General features: G+C 41.7%; 1 pseudogene across 1 annotated transcript; it reads left to right on the top strand.

Moving 5' to 3' along the window:
* The first annotated feature begins 6,409 nt into the window (after positions 1-6,409).
* Positions 6,410-6,989, top strand: LOC112606233 (annotated as a pseudogene). The gene has a single exon (XR_003115615.1). The product of XR_003115615.1 is annotated as a 60S ribosomal protein L12 pseudogene (transcript).
* Positions 6,990-9,922: the final 2,933 nt, after the last annotated feature.

Genomic DNA, 9,922 nt, shown 5'->3' with positions numbered 1-9,922 from the left:
CTTCCATCAGCAGATGAGAAGGAGTAGGAATTACATCATTTTTACTTAGCAGATGATGATGATGACACAGCCAAACAGATGCAGATACAGCAGCCATCCAGGCAATCTTACATAACAGTATTGGATATTTGGGATTCATATTATCAATGGAATGATTTCTATTGTACTTGAACATATGAGAATTTTAACAAATTTTATTGCTCAACCCCAACCCTGATATTCCCACTGGGACATTCTCCCATGGCTCCCTATTGAGAAAACAAACTATTTTGCTTTGTCTCAGTAAATCTTCCCACTTTGTGATTCCATCATGGTAACCTGATTCCCTCCTTCCCACTAACTAGGGCAAAACAAAGGCACCTGGGCTCTGTCCTGATTCATATTCACAGCCTGCATTCAGTGTGGGTCATGTTCTCACTAACCAGAGTCTTCTCACTGGTCTCTTAGCATTGAGTCATTCTTCACTGCAATTTTACATACTACTTGCTGATTTATTATATTTGTACTCCTTCTTCATAATAACCACCACAGTGTAATTTTACATTTATTGTAATTATATGATTAAAATCTTCCTCTACCACTAGACTGTAAATTACATAAGAACAGGAACAATGTGTTTGCTCACTATGAATTTGCAGTGCCTAGCTCAGTACCTTAAGTATTAGACACTGGAGAAATATCTATTGAGTAAATGAATAGCAATTTAAAACATAGGGGTGTGGAGTTTTTTTGCCAATGGATTACTTTGAGTCAAGACTCTACCTTACTCAAGCATAAGAGGTTTCCCAGCGCCTCTCAGACCAAACCCAAAAAAGTCTTCTTGATGATGGTCCTCTGTTGCCACACACACGTTCCCTTCACCTTTAAGGGGTGCCACTGCTCCAGAAAGGTGCCGCTCTATCCAGTCTTCAGAACAAACTGTGGCAATTTCCACTCCTTTGCACTTGTTCATGTTCTATTCCAAATCATGGTTCTGTTCCTCCAAATCCTTAAGATGGTAACAGGTCATGACAGCTGTATTATTTTCAAGGGATTTAGGTTTCAGAAAAATCCTAGGAAGTCCTTTTAAAAAAAGAACCTTCAGGCCGGGCGAGGTGGCTCACGTTTGTAATTCCAGCACTTTGGGAGGCCGAGGTGGGCGGATCACGAGGTCAGGAGATTGAGACCATCCTGGGTAACACGGTGAAACCCCATCTCTACTAAAAATACAAAAAACTAGTCGGGCACGGTGGCAGGCGCCTGTAGTCCCAGCTACTTGGGAGGCTGAGGCAGGAGAATGGCCTGAACCCGGGAGGCAGAGCTTGCAGTGAGCCTAGGTCGCGCCACTGCACTCCAGCCTGGGAGACATAGCCAGACTTCCCCTCAAAAAAAAAAAAAAAAAAGAACCTTCAGCTGGGTGCGGTGGCTCATGCCTATAATCCTAGCACTTTGGGAGGCTGAGGTGGGCAGATCACTTGAGGTCAGGAGTTCAAAACCAGCTTGGCCAACATGGTGAAACCCCATCTCTACTAAAAATATAAAAAAATTAGCCAGGAGTGGTGGTGCACGCCTGTAGTCCCAGCTACTTGGGAGGCTGGAGAATTGCTTGAACCTGGGACACGTAGGTTGCAGTGAGCCGAGATTGCGCCACTGCATTCCAGCCTGAGCAACACAGTGAGACTCTGTCTCAAAAAAAAAAAAAAAAAAAACATTCACCTCTAGAGGGGCCAGGATCCATTTAGTGGCTTCTGAATATGGCAACATAAATGTAGCAGTTACACTAATTCCAGGAATTAAAACTTGAGATTTTAAATCCATTTTACCTTATTAAGAATAAAATGCACCAAGTGGTCTCTTAATAAAGTGAAATTAATTTTAATTCATTTTGTTTGTCTTGATAAAGCAAAAAAACTATGAATAAAAATGTGATCACTTCCTACAGCAATTAATTCATCTGTGAGACTTTTTTTTTTTTTTTTTTTTTGCTGTATGCTTTGTTATAAACACTTAAAGCTTGTGAGCTCTTGTTGGGCTTCCAGCAGTACATTATAATTTCAAAAGGGTTCTGTGATCAAATACATCAGGGAAACTGATGTATAGGGTATTACGGGACACACAAGGACACTGGTTTGTTTTGTTTTTATTTTTTTGAGACAGGGTCTCGCTCTGTCCCCCAGGATGGAGTGCAGTGGTACAATCACAGCTCACTGCAACCTCTGTCTCACAGGCTCAAGTGATCCTCCCACCTCAGCCTCCCAAATAACTGGGATGACAGACACGTGCCACAACGTTTGGCTAATGTTTAAATTTTTTGTAGAGATGGAGTCTCCCTTATTGCCCAAGCTGGTCTTGAACTCCTGGACTCAAGCGATCCTCACACCTCAGCCTCTCCAAAATGCTGAGGTTACAGGTGTGAGCCATGGCGCCTGGCCTGGAAGAGTGGTTTTTTAAAGGAAAACAAACAGTTGAATATCAGATCTGTAAATGTCAAGAATGAAAAAAAAAAAAAAAAGCAGTCAATGTTAGTGACACTGCATTTATACAGCACTTGTAGAAGCACTTTAAAGCACCTGAAAACAAAAATGTATTCCCAAAGATAGAAATGTTATCAATATTATTTATCTTTTCTAGACAGGAGAAAAATAACTTCCTAAAAGTGACTATATAATCAATTTCTGATTTACATTCCCTGGTTTTTCCCCCAAAATAAGTTTAGAAGATTAAATTTCCCTCCCTGAGAACTGTGGTGTTATGGCAAGGGTATCATTAAGTACAATATGTAGTAAATTAAAGCTGTACAGGCATTAAAAACATATAAATCATGTATAAGCACATTCAAGAATTTAAATTATCTATAGTATGGAAGAGTAAAGAATTTGAAGTTGAAGGATCTAGGTTTTGATCATGGCCACAATACTAATTACTGAGATTTTCAACAAATTACTTAACTGAGTTGTTGCAAAGAGCAAATGAGTTTACATATGCAAATCTTAGAAACATAACACGATGTCTGCTGTGAATTCATGTTATAAATTTACCAATGTTGTAAGAACTGGATTGTAATGGGGAAACAGTAGAGGCATTAATAATAGGAGCTGTCACTTACTGGACATTTACTAAGGGCTTTTCATGCCTCTTCATTAACTCCTCACACCTGCCCAATGTGGTAAGTATTCTATTTGGTGGAACCATGGGGACTTTCCATTTCTGTCGGTTAAAAATGGTCAGTTATCGCTGGGCACGGTGACTCACGCCTGTAATCCCAGCACTTTGGGAGGCCAAGGTGGGTGGATCACGAGGTCAGGAGATGAAGACCATCCTGGCTAACACGGTGAAAACCCATCTCTACTAAAAGTACAAAAAAAAAAAAATTAGCCAGGTGTGGTGGCAGGCGCCTGTAGTCCCAGCTACTCTGGAGACTGAGGCAGGAGAATGGCATGAACCCAGGAGGTGGAGCTTGCAGTGAGCCAAGTGAGCACCACTGTACTCCAGCCTAGGCGACAGAGCAAGACTCCGTCTCAAAAAAGCAAAACAAACAAAAAAAAGGTCAATTATGAGCAGTTTCATATGGTTCAAACTATCCTCTTGCTGGTTTAGAGAAACTGAAAGACAGAGAGACTTGGGTAAGATAAAAGAGCTGGTGCCTGGTAAAACTGAGGTTGGTAAGCCAACACCGGTTGATGTCAGCACCAACACTCTTGGCCAATATGTTATATAAATTCCCAGCATAGAGGCAAGTCTAATAGTTTAGCAGATGTAAACTCTAAGTTTTAATCAAGTATTGATTGCATGCTATCAGATAATATACAAACAATCAAGAAATGATACCACAGCAAATTCAGCATATGAATCAAATGTACACATTAATTAAAGCAGCACAAGCAAAGATGGCTGAATAGGAACAGCTCCAGTCTGCAGCTCACAGCGTGATCAACACAGAAGATGGGTGATTTCTGCATTTCCAACTGAGGTACCTGGTTCATCTCATTGGGACTGGTTCCCAAGGAGGGCAAGCCGAAGCAGGGCGGGGCATCACCTCACCACGGAAGTGCAAGGGGTCAGTGGATTTCCCTTTCCTAGCCAAGGGAAGCTATGATAGACTGTATCGGGAAAATTGGGACACTCCCACCTTAATACTGTGCTTTTCCCATGGTCTTAGCAAACAGCATACCAGGAGATTATATCCTGTGCCTGGCTCAGCAGGTCCCACGCCCACCCACAGAGCCTTGCTCACTGCTAGCTCAGCAGTCCAAGATCTAACTGAGAGGAGGCAGCCTGGCTGCCGGTGGGGGGTTGTCTGCCATTGCTGAGGCATGAGTAGGTAAACAAAGCGGCCTGGAAGTTCCAACTGGGTGGAGCCCACCACAGCTCAATGAGGCCTGCCCTGCCTGCCTCTGTAGACTCCACCTCTGGGGGCAGGGCATAGCTGAACAAAAGGCAGCAGAAACTTCTGCAGACTTAAATGTTCCTGTCTGATAGCTCTGAAGAGAACAGTGGTTCTCCTGGCACAGTGTCTGAGCTCTGAGAATGGATAGACTGTCTCCTCAAGTGGGTCCCTGACCCCCATGTAGCCTAACTAGGAGATACCTCCCAGGAGGGACTGACTGACACCTCACAGCCGGGTGCCCCTCTGAGACGAAGCTTCCAGAGGAAGGATCAAGCAGCAATATTTGCTGTTCTGCAGCCTCCGCTGGTGATACCCAGGCAAACAGCGTCTGGAGTGGACCTCCAGCAAACTCCAACAGACCTGCAGCTGAGGGACCTGACTCTTAGAAGGAAAACAAACAAACAGAAAGGAATAGCATCAACATCAACATAAAGGACATCCCTACCAAAACCACATCTGTAGGTCACCAGCACCAAAGACCAAAGTTAGATAAAACTACAAAGATGGGGAGAAACCAGAGCAGAAAAGCTGAAAATTCTAAAAACCAGAGCACCACTTTGCCTCCAAAGGATTGCAGCTCCTCTCCAGTAACGGAACAAAGTTGGATGGAGAATGACTTTGATGAGTTGACAGAAGTAGGCTTCAGAAGGTCAGTAATAAACTTCTCTGAGCTAAAGGAGGATGTCTGAATCCCATCGCAAGGAAGCTAAAAACCTTGAAAAAAGATTAGATGAATGGCTAACTAGAATAAACAGTGTAGAGAAGACTTTCCTAAATGACCTGATGGAGCTGAAAACCATGGCACGAGAATGACGTGACACATGCACAAGCTTCAATAGTCGATTCAATCAACTGGAAGAAAGGGTATCAGTGATTGAAGATCAAATGAATGAAATGAAGGGAGAAGAGAAGAGAAAAAAGAGTAAAAAGAAATGAACAAAGCCTCTATGAAATATCGGACTATGTGAAAAGACCAAATCTACATTTGATTGGTGTACCTGAAAGTGATGGGGAGAATGGAACCAAGCTGGAAAACACTCTTCAGGATATTATCCAGGAGAACTTCCCCAACCGAGCAAGGCAGGCCAACATTCAAATTCAGGAAATACACAGAACACTGCAAAGATACTCCTCGAGAAGATCAACCCCAAGACACCTAATTGTCAGATTCACCAAGGTTGAAATGAAGGAAGAAATGTTTAGGGCAGCCGGAGAGAAAGTTTGCGTTACCCACAATGGGAAGCCCATCAGACTAACGATGGGCCTCTTGGCAGAAAATCTACAAGCCAGAAGAGAGTGAAGGCCAATATTCAACATTCTCAAAAAAAGAATTTTCAACCCAGAATGTCATATCCAGTCAAACTAAGCTTCATAAGTGAAGGAGAAATAAAATCCTTTACAGACAAGCAAATGCTGAGAGATTCTGTCACCACCAGGCCTGCCTTACAAGAGCTCCTGAAGGAAGCACTAAACAGGGAAAGGAACAACCAGTACAAGCCACTGCAAAAACATGCCAAATTGTAAAGACCATCGATGCTAGGAAGAAACTGCATCAAGTAACAGGCAAAATACCCAGCTAACATCATAATGACAGGATCAAATTCACACATAACAATACTAACCTTAAATGTAAATGGGCTAAATATCCCAATTAAAAGACATATACTGGCAAATTGGATAAAGAGCCAAGACCCATCAGTGTGCTGTATTCAGGAGACCCATCTCACGTGCAAAGACACATATAGGCTCAAAATAAAGGGGTGGAGGAAGATCTACCAAGCAAATGGAAAGCAAAAAAAAAAAAAAAAAAAAAAGGCAGGGGTTACAATCCTGGTCTCTGATAAAACAGACTTTAAACCAACAAATATCAAAAGAGACAAAGAAGGCCATTACATAATGGCAAAGGGATCAATTCAACAAGAAGAGCTAACTATCCTAAATATATATGCACCCAATACAGGAGCACCCAGATTCATAAAGCAAATACTCAGAGACCTACAAAGATACTTAGACTCCCACACAATAATAGGAGACTTTCTCTCGGCTTTCGGCTCAGAGGAGGCCAAGGTGCAACTTTCTTCGGTCGTTCTGAATCCGGGTTCATCTGACACCAGCCGCCTCCACCATGCCGCTGAAGTTCGACCCCAGCGAGATCAAAGTCATAAACCTGAGGGGCACCGGAGGTGAAGTTGGTGCCACTTCTGTGCTGGTCCCACGATCGGCCCCCTGGGTCTGTCTCCGAAAAATGTTGGTGATGACATTGCCAAGGCAACGAGTGACTGGAAGGGCCTGAGGATTATAGTGAAACTGACCATTCAGAACAGACAGGCCAAGATTGAGGTGGTGCTTTCTGCCTCTGCCCTGATCATCAAAGCCCTCAAGGAATCCCCAAGAGACAGAAAGAAACAGAAAAACATTAAACACAGTGGGAATATCACTTTTGATGAGATTGTCAACATTGCTCGACAGATGCAGCACCGATCCTTAGCCAGAGAACTCTCTGGAACCATTAAAGAGATCCTGGGGACTGCCCAGTCTGTGGGCTGTAATCTTGATGGCCGCCACCCTCATGACATCATAGAATGACATCAACAGTTGTGCTGTGGAATGCCCAGCCAGTTAAGCACAAAGGAAAATATTTCAATAAAGGATCATTTGACAACTGGTGGAAAAAAAAATAATGGGAGACTTTAACACCCCACTGTCAACATTAGACAGATCAATGAGACAGAAAGTTAACAAGGGTATCCAGGAATTGAACTCAGCTCTGCACCAAGCGGACCTAATAGACATCTACAGAACTCTCCACCCCAAATCAACAGAATATACATTTTTCTCAGCACCACATCGCACTTATTCCAAAACTGACCACATAGTTGGAAGTAGAGCACTCCTCAGCAAATGTAAAAGAACAGAAATCACAACAAACTGTCTCTCAGACCACAGTGCAATCAAATTAGAACTCAGGATTCAGAAACTCACTCAAAATCCCACAACTACATGGAAACTGAACAATCTGCTCCTGAATGACTACTGGGTAAATAATGAAATGAAGGCAGAAATAAAGATGTTCTTTGAAACCAATGAGAACAAAGACACAACGTACCAGAATCTCTGGGACACATTTAAAGCAGTGTGTAGAGGGAAATTTATAGCACTAAATGCCTACTAGAGAAAGCAGGAAAGATCTAAAATCGACACCCTAACATCACAATTAAAGAACTAGAGAAGCAAGAGCAAATTCAAAAGCTAGCAGAAGGCAAGAAATAACTAAGGTCAGAGCAGAATTGAAGGAGATAGAGACACAAAAAACCCTTCAAAAAAATCAATGAATCCAGGGGCTGTTTTTTTGAAAAGATCAACAAAATAGGTACACCACTAGCAAGACTAACAAAGAAGAAAAGAGAGAAGAATCAAATAGACGCAATAAAAAATGATAAAGGGGATATCACCACCAATCCCACAGAAATACAAACTATCATCAGAGAATACTATAAACACCTCTACGCAAATACACTAGAAAATCTAGAAGAAATGGATAAATTCCTGGACACATATGCCCTCCCAAGACTAAACCAGGAAGAAACTGAATCCCTGAATAGACCAATAACAGGCTCTGAAATTGAGGCAATAATTAATAGCCTACTGACCAAAAAAAGTCCAAGACCAGACAGATTCACAGCCGAATTCTACCAGAGGTACAAAGAGGAGCTGATACCATTCCTTCTGAATTCCAATCAACAGAAAAAGAGGAAATACTCCCTAACTCATTTTACGAGGCCAGCATCATCCTGATACCAAAACCTGGTAGAGACACAACAAAAAAAGAGAATTTTAGACCAATATCCCTGATGAACATAGATGCAAAAATCCTCAGTAAAATACTGGCAAACCGAATCCAGCAGCACATCAAAAAGCTTATCCACCACAATCAAGTGGGCTTCATCCCTGGGATGCAAGGCTGGTTCAACATATGCAAATCAATAAATGTAATCCATCACATAAACAGAACCAAAGACAAAAACCACATGATTATCTCAATAGATGCAGAAAAGGCCTTCAACAAAATTCAACAGCCCTTCATGCTAAAAACTCTCAATAAACTCGGTATTCCTGGAACGTATCTCAAAATAATAAGAGCTATTTGTCATATTGAATGGGCAAAAACTGGAAGCATTCCCTTTGAAAACTGGCATAAGACAGGGATGCCCTCTCTCACCACTCCTATTCCACACAGTGTTGGAAGCTCTGGCCAGGGCAATCAGGCAAGAGAAAGAAATAAAGGGTATTCGGTTAGAAAAAGAGGAAGCCAAATTGTCCCTGTTTGCAGATGACATGATTGTATATTTAGAAAACCCCACTGTCTCAGCCCAAAATCTCCTTAAGCTGATAAGCAACTTCAGCAAAGTCTCAGGATACAAATTCCATGTGCCAAAGTCACAAGCATTCCTATACACCAATAACAGACAATCAAACAGCCAAATCATGAGAGAATTCCCATTCACAATTGCTACAAAGAGAACAAAATACTTGGGAATCCAACTTACAAGGGATGTGAAGGACCTCTTCAAGGAGAACTACAAACCACTGCTCAACGAAATAAAAGAGGACACAAACAAATGGAAGAACATTCCATGCTCATGGACGGGAAGAATCAATAGTGTGAAAATGGCCATACTCCTCAAGGTAATTTACAGATTTAATGCCATCCCCATCAAGCAACCAATGACTTTCTTCACAGAATTGGAAAAAACTACTTTAAAGTTCATATGGAACCAAAAAAGAGCCTGCATTGCCAAGACAATCCTAAGCAAAAAGAACAAAGCTGGAGGCATCACGCTACCTGACTTCAAACTATACTACAAGGCTATAGTAGCCAAAACAGCATGGTACTGGTACCAAAACAGAGATATAGACCAACAGAACAGAACAGAGGTCTCAGAAATAACACCACACATCTACAACCATCTGATCTTTGACAAACCTGACAAAAACAAGAAATGAGGAAAGATTCCCTATTTAATAAATGCTGCTGGGAAAACTGGCTAGCCATATGTAGAAAGCTGAAACTGGATCCCTTCCTTACACCTTATACAAAAATTAATTTGAGATGGATTAAAGACTTAAATGCTAGACCCAAAACCATAAAAACCCCAGAAGAAAACCTAGGCAATACCATTCAAGACATAGGCATGGGCAAGGACTTCATGACTAAAATACTAAAAGCAATGGCAACAAAAGCCACAGTAGACAAATAGAATCTAATTAAACTAAAGAGCTTCTGCACAGCAAAAGAAACTGCCATCAGAGTGAGCAGGCAACCTACAGAATGGGAGAAATTTTTTGCAATCTACCCATCTGACCTAGGGCTAATATCCAGAATCTACAAAGAACTTAAATTTACAAGAAAAAATCAAACAACCCCATCAAAAAGTGGGCAAAGGATATGAACAGACACTTTTCAAAAGAAGACATTTATGCAGCCAACATACACATGAAAAAATGCTCATCATCACTGGTCATCAGAGAAATGCAAATCAAAACCACAATGAGATA

Source organism: Theropithecus gelada, chromosome 1 (genome assembly GCF_003255815.1).
Source record: "Theropithecus gelada isolate Dixy chromosome 1, Tgel_1.0, whole genome shotgun sequence".
NCBI classification, from domain to species: Eukaryota; Metazoa; Chordata; class Mammalia; order Primates; family Cercopithecidae; genus Theropithecus; species Theropithecus gelada.
Note: the sequence above shows the minus strand (reverse complement) of the source record. Positions and strands in the feature narration are given on the sequence as shown.